This window comes from Mustelus asterias, chromosome 14, assembly GCF_964213995.1.
Source record: "Mustelus asterias chromosome 14, sMusAst1.hap1.1, whole genome shotgun sequence".
NCBI classification, from domain to species: Eukaryota; Metazoa; Chordata; class Chondrichthyes; order Carcharhiniformes; family Triakidae; genus Mustelus; species Mustelus asterias.
The window spans coordinates 37,920,675-37,933,645 of NC_135814.1; the positions used below are offsets into that span (position 1 = coordinate 37,920,675).

General features: G+C 41.1%; 1 protein-coding gene across 6 annotated transcripts in view; it reads left to right on the top strand.

Moving 5' to 3' along the window:
• The window catches only part of osbpl11 (oxysterol binding protein-like 11), a 98,550-nt gene that overhangs the window by 13,774 nt on the left and 71,805 nt on the right, over positions 1-12,971 (top strand). The window lies entirely within an intron of this gene.

Here is a 12,971-nt window from a genome sequence, read left to right on the forward strand (position 1 = left end):
TTTCCCTCTATCCCACACCTCCTCACTTTCATCATAAGCCAACCATGGGGGACCTTATCAAACGCCTTACTAAAATCCATGTATATGACATCAACTGCCCTACCTTCATCAACACACTTAGTTACCTCCTCAAAAATTCTATCAAATTTGTGAGGCACGACTTGCCTTCACGAATCCATGCTGACTATCCCGGATTAATCCGCATCTTTCTAAATGGTCGTAAATCCCATCCCTAAGGACCTTTTCCATCAATTTACCAACCACCGAAGTCAGACTAACCGGTCTATAATTACCAGGGTCATTTCTATTCCCTTTCTTAAACAGAGGAACAATATTCGCCATTCTCCAGTCCTCTGGCACCATCCCCGTGGACAATGAGGACCCAAAGATCAAAGCCAAAGGCTCTGCAATCTCATCCCTTGCCTCCCAAAGAATCCTAGGATATATTTCATCAGGCCCAGGGGACTTATCGACCTTCAGTTTATTCAAAACTGCCAGGACATCTTCCCTCCGAACATCTATTTCCTCCAGCCTATTCGCCTGTAACACCTTCTCTTCCTCAAAAACATGGCCCCTCTCCTTGGTGAACACTGAAGAAAAGTATTCATTCATCACCTCGCCTATCTCCACTGACTCCATACACAAGTTCCCACTACTGTCCTTGACCGGCCCTAACCTCACCCTGGTCATTCTTTTATTCCTCACATAAGAGTAAAAAGCCTTGGGGTTTTCCTTGATCCGACCTGCCAAGGACTTCTCATGCCCCCTCCTAGCTCTCCTAAGCCCCTTTTTCAGCTCATTCCTTGCTAACTTGTAACCCTCAATCGAGCCATCTGAACCTTGTTTCCTCATCCCTACATAAGCTTCCCTCTTCCTTTTCACAAGACATTCCACCTCTTTCGTGAACCATGGTTCCCTCACTCGGCCATTTCCTCCCTGCCTGACAGGCTCATACCCTTCAAGGACACCCAGTATTTGTTCCTTGAAATAATTCCACTTTTCATTAGTTCCTTGCCCTGACAGTTTCTGTTCCCAACTTATGCCCCCTAATTCTTGCCTAATCACATCATAATTACCTCTCCCCCAATTGTAAACCTTGCCCTGCTATATGGCCCTATCCCTCTCCATTGCAATAACAAAAGACACCGAATTGCGGTCACTATCTCCAAAGTGCTCTCCCACAACCAAATCTAACACTTGGCCCGGTTAGCAAGATGTGAAAAGTGATATTCTCTCCTGATCTTTACCGGGGCTCAATACTTTGCCTTAAATGTTAATAATTTGGATGAGGTGCAGGTAAAATGCTACCAGGACTAAAGAGTATGAGGCCCTGTTGCATAATAATGACAACAACATTCATTTATATAGTACTTTCGTATCAGAAATCGATCTACTCCTAAATCAAGAGGCATGTTTCTCTCTCAATCTGCTGAATTCTAGATTTGTTCAGATGTCAGAATTTTCCTCCTGCTTAAAGATGTCCCACTGTGGCAGCTGAAAATATTTATGGTATAATAGTATTGATTGATTATTAAAATGATGAACCTTTTGTATAATGTGGTGATAATGAAACCTTGGAGGAATTAAAAATTGAATAAATTATATGAACTGCACAGACTGGTCACTGTAAACATAAACAATGTTCCGCAGATTGATTTCCGTAAGCTGATGGCTCTCTGGTTTAAGATAATGATGTACAGTATGCAACTGTGTGGTTGAACTCTTGATCTCTTTGTGAAATCCTGTGGGTAATAGTTTGCTGCTGCCATTCTCATTTGTAGTCACATGCAGTACAAATCCTCAAGTGCAGCTGAAACGTTAGAGAATATGCCATTTTATTATTGTATTCATTTACGGGATGCAAGTGTCGCTGGTTGGATTATTTATTGCTCATCCCTAGTTGCCCTCCTATTTAGAGGGCATTTGAGAGTCAACCGTATTGTTGTTTATCCGAAGTCACATGTAGGCCAGACTGGGTAAGGGTGGTAGATTTCCTTCCCTAAAGGACATTAGTGAACCAGATGGGTTTTTACAACAGTCAACAATAGTTTCATGGTCATCATGAGACTTTTAAATCTAGATTTGTATTGAATTCCAGTTTCATCATCCTGCCATGGCAGGATTTGAACCTGGGTTACTAGTCCAGTGACAATATCACTATGGCTCTGTGCAGTGAATTATGATGCAATTGTGAACCTAAAACTGAATCTGTGAAATCACATATTTTATCTCCAGGAAACCTCTATGTAGTCAATACACAGTGAAGCAGTAATCCTTTTGTGTTCACTTTATTCCGTAAATCCTTTAATACCATCCTCATTATATAATGAGGGAAGTGATAAACAGCAGATTGTTTCACTGTATCAGCAGAAATGAAAAAATGTGCTGCCAGTCCAGAAAATAGCGTTTAGATTTTTCTTTCATTGGTTTTGTGGTGGACCTTTCTGGTTTTTCTGAATTATTATGGGTCAGAAAAATATGTGGATTATCTTGTACTCTTTTGAATTTTTTACCTGGTGGTGAAGGGGGGAGACAATGTAATTCAAACATTCAAATGAAATTTATACAGTTTGGTTTTCCACTGGATTGTTGCTCAAATGCTAACATTAGAATGTAACCATCAATTATACCAGTGAGATCAAAAGAACAAATTAGATATCTAACAACAGCAGCAGCAACTGATGTTTGTATGGTGCCTTTAATGTAGTAAAACCTCCCAAGGTTCTTCATAGGGGTGTCTTCAAACAAAATTTAGCACCAAGTCACAGTAGGAGATATTGGAGAAGATGACCGAAAGTATAGTCAAAGATGTAGGTTTTAAGGAATACCTAAAAGGAGGAAAGAGAAGCACAAAGGCAGAGTGGTTTAGGGAGGCATTTACAAGGTTTAGCGACTTGGCAGCTGAAGACATGGCCAAGTGGATCAAGTCAGGGATGCTAAGGAGACCAGAATTGGAGAAACACAGATATTTTTGTAGGGCAAGAGGAGATTACAGAGATGGGGAGGTGTAAGATTGAGGAGAGCTTTGAATCTAATCAGCTAGGAGTCTTGAAGCTTGTAATAACATCCTTTTAATATGGTTTCACGTTTTCTTTCCTTTGATCTTCTAGACTTACAAATATCACGTATGTCAGTGTACTAGTTGACCCTTGAAGCCTCGATCCTCCCAAAGGAACGTAAAACTTGAGAGCAGGAGTAGGCTACTTGGCCCTGGAGCCTGCTCCACCATTCACTAATATCATTGCTGATCTGGCTGTGATCTCTATTCCACTTTCCCGACTGTCCCTCATGACCTTTCAATTCCTTTATCAATCAAAAATCTATCCAACTCAGCCTTGAATAAATTTAAAGACCCAGCCCCCATAACTTTCTGGGGAAGAGAATTCTACCAACTAACGACCCTCTAAGAGAAAACAAATTATCCTAATTTCTGCCTTAAAAGGGAGACCTCTTATTCTTAAATTATGTTTGCCTCACGAGAAGAAACATCCTCCGTGTATGCACTCTATCAAGTCCCCTCAAGATCTTACTTATTTCAGTAAGATCACTTCTTGTTCATCTAAACTCCAGTGGGTATCGGCCCACTTTTCTTCTTCAGGTAAGCCCTTCATTCCAGGATTGAGTTGAGTGAATCTTTTCTGAATTGTTTCTAACACCATTATATGCTTTTCAAAGAAGGAGACAAAAACTGAACACAGTTCTCTAGCTGTGGTCTCAGCAAGGCCCTGTACAGCTGCAGTAAAACGTCCCTAGTTTTATATTCCATTCCCCTTGCAATAAATGCCAACATTCCATTTCACTTCCTAATCTGCATACTAACTATGTCACTCATGTACCAGGACACCCAGACCATCTGTACTACTGGGTTCTGCAATTTTTCTGTGTACACGTGTGCGTATATCTCCCTGGGGTGTCCGGATTGGGGGTAGTGTGGGGGGATCGATCCCTGGGGTTGGGGCGGGGGAGGGGGGGTGGGGGTCATGGGTGTGCAGCATGCCTACTGCAAGGTTCAGTCTGGGTTTTTTAATAGTTACTCTCAAGTTAGAAATGCTTTTTTTCCTTCTAACTCTTTTTCAGAGTAACTATCAGGGTAAAACTGGCAGAACAATCTGAAATTAATGATTTAAATCACTTTGGATGGTTCCCAATTGCAATTGTCCAGGAGAAGTTAGCCCTTCTGGACAATTGCTGGGTAAATCCTTTTGTGGAAACTTCCTAGATGGATTCCCCAGGGCATCATTGAGATACCCTAAATACGACGCTGGGGGATCAGGAATTTACAGGCCATGATTTTTGGGGCTGAAAAAAAAATGGGGTTGGTTTTTGCACCAAGATTTTTGGTGATATCCTAAACTACTTATTTGGGAACAGCCTGATAACAGCCTAATAAGACAATAATGAATAATTGCTTCCTGCAGCAGCTAGTTAACAATTTAAGTTAAACCGTTTGCATTTATGAGGTACAAGTCTAAGTTTCAATGTCTAGTAAAACTGGCAGCTATTCTGCTAGTCCCATAAACAGTTCACTTTTTTAAAAATTGGTGATAGGTGGAATGTAAGTAACATTGTGATATGGATTGACAATTAGATAGATAGGAGACGGTGATTAGAGATAAAGACAACATTCTGTTTTTGGTAGGGTGTAAACCGATCGAGTCCCATGCTAGGGTGCAGTTTCATAGCTGTACATATTTTTGTATTTCACACAAGTTGTATGTGTCTTGATGATGAATCCATGGCTAATTATTCATAAAGTACATTAAGGCTGTCCTTCGCTGATGTTCAGCAGAGGTTACAGTATAGTGTTTACATCCTGTCTTTCACTGCTTCTGGACAATTAATTATTTTTTTTGACGATTGACAATGGTTGTACAAGCAAATGTGGCAGTCAGCTATGTGCTCAGCAAAGTCCCACGGCCAGGAAACAAAATAAGTGACCAGTTAGTAGCTTTTGATGGTTACAGTTGAGGAATAAATCTTGGCCAGGGTACCAGAACTTCCCTGCTTTTCCTTAAACCGCATCATGGAATCATTTTTTTTTAATCCCACCTTAACAGGCAAACAAGGCCTAAGTTTAATATTTCTTCCAAAATCAACTCACCTGCCAATTCAGCTCTTCCTCAGTATAGCATAAAAATGCTAACTCGGGTTGTATTCTAAATCTCTAATGGTGTTTAAACCCACTACTGATTCAGAGTCAAGAATGCTATTGCTTAACCAAGTTGCCACATGTATAATAAGCAGACTCTGTCAAGTCTAACCCTTCCATAATTGATTTACAGAGATTAACATAGCAAGCAATTGAATCTATTATTACTATCAACACTGCATAACTTCTGCAAACACAGACCAGTTGTTAGTTTTGCTTATGGCAGCAATATTTCAATATAGGAAACACACATTTTCCCTTCTCCCCCATCTCCCCAGACAGCTGTTGACTCTACTAGCAATCCCAACTTTTTGGGGTGTTTCCTCAGCATTATGTTGGCCTAACTTGAGTACTAGTAAAGTGTTTCTGTAAGTTAAATTGATCTGTCGTGATCTGCATCGACATCAGGCTTCAAATTTTGGTAATCTTGAGGAACTTTTTCAGCTGCTAATCATTAATCTGTACTGTGTAGAATTTGAACTAGGACAACCTTTCAATGAAATCATGCACTCCGTAGATCTGTCTTTTCTCCAAATCCCAGGTTAAGTTTGAACCAAAATCGATCAATCTCAGATTTAAAATCTATGATTGGGAACCCCCACCCCGCCGCCGAGATGTTACAATTTAGATAGCCAGGCTGTGAAGGACAGAACTGAATGGAGCCTTTTCACACTCACAAGCTTTTACTTACAGAAGTGTGCATTACAAGCATGCACCTCCCAACCCTGCAACCATAGTTTCAATCTGTCCGTGTATATATAGGAGCAATTAATACCCAGTCCTGAATATGATTAAATCCTCAAATATGCAATTAACACTGGGCTTTCCAACCAGTGGAAATAATTTTTCTCTATCTACCCTATCTGATTGCTGAATATATTAACTTCAATCAAATCAGCCCTCCAGGCTCTGAATTCCAGGAAATACAACCCTAGTTTGTGTAATCTCCCTTTGTAATTTTTCCGTCAAGCCCAAGTATCATTCTGATAAATCTATATTGCACTCTCTACAAGGCTAATATACCCTTCTTAAGGTGTGGTGCCTGGAAGTGCTGCAGTACTCCAGGTGTGGGCACAGCAGAACTTTGTATAGCTGTGACATAACTACTTTTTCTTTGTTTTCCATCCTCTAACTATAAAGGCAAGCATTTTGTTAGCATTTTAGGTTAATATTGTACTGTTCATGGCATTTTTAAGACCTATGTAACTGGCCACCCAACTGTCATAGAGTCATAGAGGTTTACAGCCCCGGAAACAGGCCCTTTGGCCCAACTTGTTCATGCCGCCCTTTTTTTTTTAAACCCCTAAGCTAATCCCAATTGCCCGCATTTGGCCCATATCCCTCTATACCCATCTTATCCATGTTACTATCTAAATGCTTTTTAAAAGACAAAATTGTACACACCTCTACTACCTCTGGCAGCTTGTTCCAGACACTCACCACCCTGTGTGTGAAAAAGTTGCCCCTCTGGACACTTTTAATAAGCATCTTTCAATAAGTATCTCTCCCCTTTCACCTTAAACCTATGCCCTCTAGTTTTAGACTCCCCTACCTTTGGGAAAAGATATTGACTATCTACCTTATCTATGTCCCTCATTATTTTATAGATCTCTATAAGGCCACCCCTCAGCCTCCTACGCTCCAGAGAAAAAAGTCCCAGTCTGTCCAGCCTTCCCAAACCATCCAAACCATCAAGTCCCGGTAGCATCCTAGTAAACCTTTTCTGCACTCTTTCTAGTTTAATAATATTCTTTCTATAATAGGGTGACCAGAACTGCACACAGTATTCCAAGTGTGGCCTTACCAATGTCTTGTACAACTTCAACAAGACGTCCCAACTCCTGTATTCAATATTCTGACCGATGAAACCAAGCATGCCGAATGCCTTCTTCACCACTGTCTACCTGTGACTCCACTTTCAAGAAGGTATGAACATGTACCCCTAGATCTCTTTGTTCTGTAACTCTCCCCAACGCCCTACCATTAACTGAGTAAGTCCTGCCCTGGTTCAATCTACCAAAATGCATCACCTCGCATTTGTCTAAATTAAACTCCATCTGCCATTCGTCAGCCCACTGGCACAATTGATCAAGATCCCGTTGCAATCGGAGATAACTTTCTTCACTGTCCACTATGCCACCAATCTTGGTGTCATGGGAAAACTTACTAACCATGCCACCTATATTCTCATCCAAATCATTGATATAAATGACAAATAACAGTGGACCCAGCACTGATCCCTGAGGCACACCGCTGGTCACAGGCCTCCAGTTTGAAAAACAACCCTCTACAACCACGGAAGCCAATTTTGTATCCATTCAGATACCTTACCCTGGATTACATGAGATTTAACCTTATGCAACAGCCTACCATGCGGTACCTTGTCTTTTGACCTCCACTGTTTCTAGCTCACAATTGCCTATATTTAAATCAATTTGCCACATTTTTAATCATTGACTTAATGCGTCAATCTACACTGTTTACAACGCTAGCTAATCTTTGTCATCAGCAAACTTAGATAGGTGGCTTTCTATTCCATCATCTGAGTCAGAGATCCTTGTGAAATGCCACTGGTTAGATCCTGCGAATTAGAGTGCCTGTCCCATTATCCCTACTCTGTTTTCTGCCATTCTGTCAATTTCCTAAGCAGGCCAAGAATTTGCCTTCATTTCACTGAGTTTCACCTTCATTTAACAGTCTCTTAATAAGAACTTTATCAAATGCCTTCTGGATGTCCATATAAATAAGATCCATAGACATTCCCCTGTTCACTACAGTCACCACTTCAAACAAAATGCCATCAGGTTTGTCGGGTATGGTGGGCCCAATGGTTCATATTTAAAGAACGTATGCATGAATTACAACAATTTTTCATTTCTGTCTGGCGCAAAAATAAAAGAGGAAAGGTCGCTCAACCGCGGCTTACAAAGTAAATTCGGGAAAAAAAATTAAATCCAAAGAGGGGAGACACAAAATTCCCAGAAAAGGCAGCAAACACGAGGATTAGGAACATTTTCGAATTCAGCAAAAGGGGACAAAAAATTAGATTAAGAAGGGGAAAACAAAGTATGAGTAAAATTGCAGGGAACATAGAAACTGACTATAAAAGCTTCTTTTAAGTATGTGAAGGGAAAAAGTATAGTAAAGACAATTACAGTCAGAAGCTAGGGAAATTATAAAGGGGAACAAAGAAATGGAGGAAGAATCGAACATATACTTTGGTTCTGTCTTCACAAAAGAGGGCACAAGTAACCTCCCAGAAATGTTAGGGGACCAAGAGTCTAGTGAGAGGGTGGAATTGAAGGAAATCAGAATTAGTAATAACATGGTGCTGGGGGAATTAATGGGGTTAAAGGGGGACAAATCATCAGGGTCCAGCAATCTATGTTCCAGAGTATTAAAGGAAGTGGCCCTGGAAATATTGAATGCATTGCTGGTCATCTTGCAAAATTCGATAGACTTTGGAGCAGTTCCTACAGATTGGAGGAGGGCAAATATAAATCCACTATTTAAAAAGAGAGCAAGAGAAAAAAGGAGAGATTTACAGACCAATTAGCCTGACATCAGTAGTTGAGAAGATGCTCAGGTCTATTGTAAAAGATGTGATAACAGAATATTTGGAAAGCATTAAAGGGATTAAACAAGGCAGCATGGGTTTATGGAAGGCATATCGTGCTTAATAAATCTACTGGAGTTTTTTGAGGATGTAACTAATAGGATAGATGAGGGAGAACCAGTAGATGTGTAACCAAAAGAGCAAACGCTGGAAAATTTCAGCAGGTCTGGCAGCATCTAAGTAGAGAAAAGAGCAGACGTTTCGAGTCCAGATGACCCTTTGTCAAAGCTGAGCAGATCATCAAAGCCAGTGGATGTGTATTTGGACATTCAGAAGGCTTTTGAGAAGGTCCATAAGAGGTGAGTTTGCAAAATTAAAGCCTATGGAATAGGGGTAGAATTGGCATGGATCGTGAATTGGTTGACAGACAGGAAACAGTAGAAATAAATGGGTAATTTTTCAAGTGGCAGGCAGGCACGGTGGCACAGTGGTTAGCACTGCTGCCTCACAGAGCCACGGACCTGTGTTCGATTTCTTGTTTGGGTCACTGTCTGTGTGAAGTTTGCACGTTCTCCCCGTGTCTGTGTGGGCTTCCTCCGGGTGCCTCCCACGTTCTGAAAGATGTGCTGGTTAGGTGCATTGACCTGAACAGGCACGGGACTGTGGCGACTCGGGGAATTTTGCAGTAACTTCATTGCAGTGTTAATGTAAGGCTTACTTGTGACTAATAAATAAACTTTAAAACACTAGTGGGTTACCGCAGAGATCAGTGCTTGGGGCCCCAGCTGTTCATATTGTATATAAATAACCTGGATGAGGGAACCAAATGTCACATTTCAGGTTTGCCGACAACACAAAACTGGACGGAATTGTGAGGAGGGCGCAAGGAGGCTTCAAGGTAATTTAGACAAGTTGAGTGAGTGGGCAAACACATGGCAGATGCAGTACAATTTGGCTAAATGTGAAGTTATATGCTTCGGTATGAAAAACAGAAAGGAAGCGTATTATCTAAATGGTGATATAATGGGAAGTGTGGATGTACAAAGTGTCCTTGCACACCAGTTAATGAAATGTGTGGAGGCCACATTGCTGAATGTATTCAAGGGGGATGGGGAGAAAGCGGGAATATGATATTGAGATCAAGGATCAGCCATGATCATATTGAATGGTAGAGCAGGCACAAAGGACTGAATGGCCTACTCCTGCTCCTAAAATCTATGTTTCAGTGCTTCTATGTTTACAAATCCATGCTGGCTTTCTGATTAACTGAAACATTTGAAGGTGTTCTATTGCTCTATCTTTAGTAATAAATTGTAATAAATTCCCAACAGCAGGTGTTAGGCTAACTGGCCTCTAATTCCCTGGCTTCCCTCTCTCCTTACATGGTGGAGTGGCATGCTTATTTTTTTCAATTGAAAGGAACAGTTCCTGCATTGATAGAACTTTGCACACACCCCAACTATATTCTTCCAATGTTGTCACTTCCTCTATAATCCTGTGATGGAAGTCATCTGATTCTGGGGGTTTTCACTATTTATTGCCATTATTCTTTTATCATTATTGTTATTTTGCTTATGTTAATTGCCTAAATATTGTGTGCCCCTGATTCTCTGTTATCATTGTGGAGGCCTTAGCTTTGGTTGTCCTTGATTAGGGTTGCAAGAGACTGCTAGAGGCAAGGTTGTTGGTAAACTTTACCTTTTATTAAATATATAAGACAAGGTTTAGCACGTGGCTTCTTATAGAATCATCACTCAGTAGGTTCTGTTGTCATCTGATGTTACATCACTAATGATGTAGACTGCCTACTTACACATTTAGCATTAATCCTTTCCACGACATCTCTCCATACCCCTAACCCATCCAAATCTCTGTGACTACTAAATACATTATTTACATTATCCTACATCACCCCCGAAATCTCTGCTTTCATCCCTGTTTCATAAAGATTACCATTGTGGTGGTTTTACCAATCTACCCAACCCTGTTCCCAGCTCCCTCTGTGGATCCATTCTCTCCTGAACACTGTAGTGTGTGAATTATCAGAGAATGTCAGTTGAATGTCAAGTTTTTCTTCCTGATCTTCTGGGTAACTGGTCCATTCCATTGCTGGTCTTCATCTTGGAGAGATGAGTGTGCTTCTGTTTCTTCTCACTGTGCCATTTTCAGCCTCCACAAGATAACAGCACATATGTAATTTCCAAAACCTGGCCTTTGTTTTAGGCCACATATCCATACTGACGCCCCTGCCTGGAGTTCTGGTAATTTGTGAACTCTATGGCATTGATTATAGTTTCTGGTTTGATTTGCAGGATACTCTTCCTCCTCCTCTCTTATTCTCTCTATTTCTGCTGCTTTGAGACACCGGCAGAAACATGTGCGGAAAAGCAGAAAGTTGAATCTACAGTCATCTTCCCAATGGGGGTTCTCATCAAGTAAGATCATTCTAAAGCAGTGTGGAATGAACCATGTAAATCATAGAAACCCTACAGTGCAGAAGGAGGCCATCCGGCCCATCGCGTCTGCACCGACAACAATCCTACCCAGGCTCTATCCACACAACCCCTCGTATTTACCCCGGTAATCCTTCTAACCAACGCATCTCAGGACACTCGGGCAATTTAGCATGGCCGATCAACCTAACCCGCACACTTTGGAGTGTGGGAGAAAACTGGAGCACCTGAAGAAAACCCATGCAGATATGGGGAGAATGTGCAAACTCCACACAGACAGTGACCCGAGGCCAGAATTGAACCCGGGTCCCTGGCACTGAGGCAGCAGTACTAACCACCGTGCCACCCTATATGATAGTTCAATAGTGCTAAGTTGATATTGTCATTTTTCTTCAATAAAGTCTTTACCCTGCATACTCCTTGTTTGGTATCCCCATTGGCTACTGAGAATCTGGGTTGAGCTAGTCATGTGGACAAACCCATAGGCTTCTTTGAAATGCTTAAAACAATTTTTGTCAACTGTGAGCCATTGTCTGAAATAACTAAGCCTGGAATTCTGCATGTGGCAAAAATAAATTGAGTAATGTCAGGACTGCTTCCAAGGTGGGACCATGAAGATGCTTAAACTCAATCCAACTGGAGTAACAGTCAACAATGAGGAATGTGTTCCCTTTAAGCACAAATAGATCCATCCTGAGATGTTCCCATGGTCTGGATGATTTTGAGATCCCTGGCCACTAAACAGAATTTTATGCTCTGGCATGACACTTTGTACAGTAAGTCCTTAAAGTTGTCGTTGCCTTCTTGAAAATCATGACTTCTAAGTGAAGCATTGGTTACTATGGAAACCAAGGTTGAAACTCCAGTTAGGTTTTGTAGGTTCTTCCTTATTAGAAAATGCAAATATTAATATTTGCAAGCAGTGAGTCATCGACCAATTCCAAGAGTCAGTCACATGTTACTTCAGTAAACTTGGTAAAAGGTTTGCATTTTTAAAAATGTAAACTGTGGCATTCATGCATTACAGGAACTGAGAGTTACTTCCTGGCTTCTGCTACTGCAAGTTAAGCATTCAACATTAATTGGCCATGTAATTTTTCTTGCCCTCTTCCATTCTGAGATATGCTTTATCTACTTTAAATGGAAGAAACATTTTTAGACAAAAGAAGAAACCTAAGCTAGCGTTTATATTGGTGCCTTTCATAACCTCAGGACTAAGTGCTGTACAGTTAGTACTTTTGAATTGTAATCACTGCTGTAATGTAGGAAAAGAGGCAGCCAGTTTGCATTCAGCTGTTCCCACAAACAGCAAGATAATTTTAGGCCCAGATCCTTCTAGTCTCTAGATAGTTGGAGACCGGCAGTACCCCGAGAGGTAAGCGTGGGACCCTGTAGAAGTCCTGCCGCAACACATCCCTGGTATACACGCAGGATTGCCAGTTTTCCCCTATACCAGATTGCTCCGTGATTGTCCAGAACCATACAGACTTCGGCTGTTTATGCTATTCTTGCCCTGGTTTTTACAAGGATTTACTTAAAAGTTTTTCATAACTAGTATAAAATTTGCAAAACTCTACGTATATCAGCTGGAGTGTCTATGCATGAACATTGATGGAGTAAGAAAGGCATGGGTGCACATGGTCAAGGTGATGGAGGATTTGCACTGTCAGTGGAGTGAGGTTATGCAGTTTTGGAGGATGACTGCTCCAGGCAGCGTTAAACCCATGAGTTTTTTTCTCTCCGTCTCAGGGTCTTTTAAAGAATTGCAAGTAATTTGATTTAGAAATGCTGGCCGTGGGATTTTAAACAATTT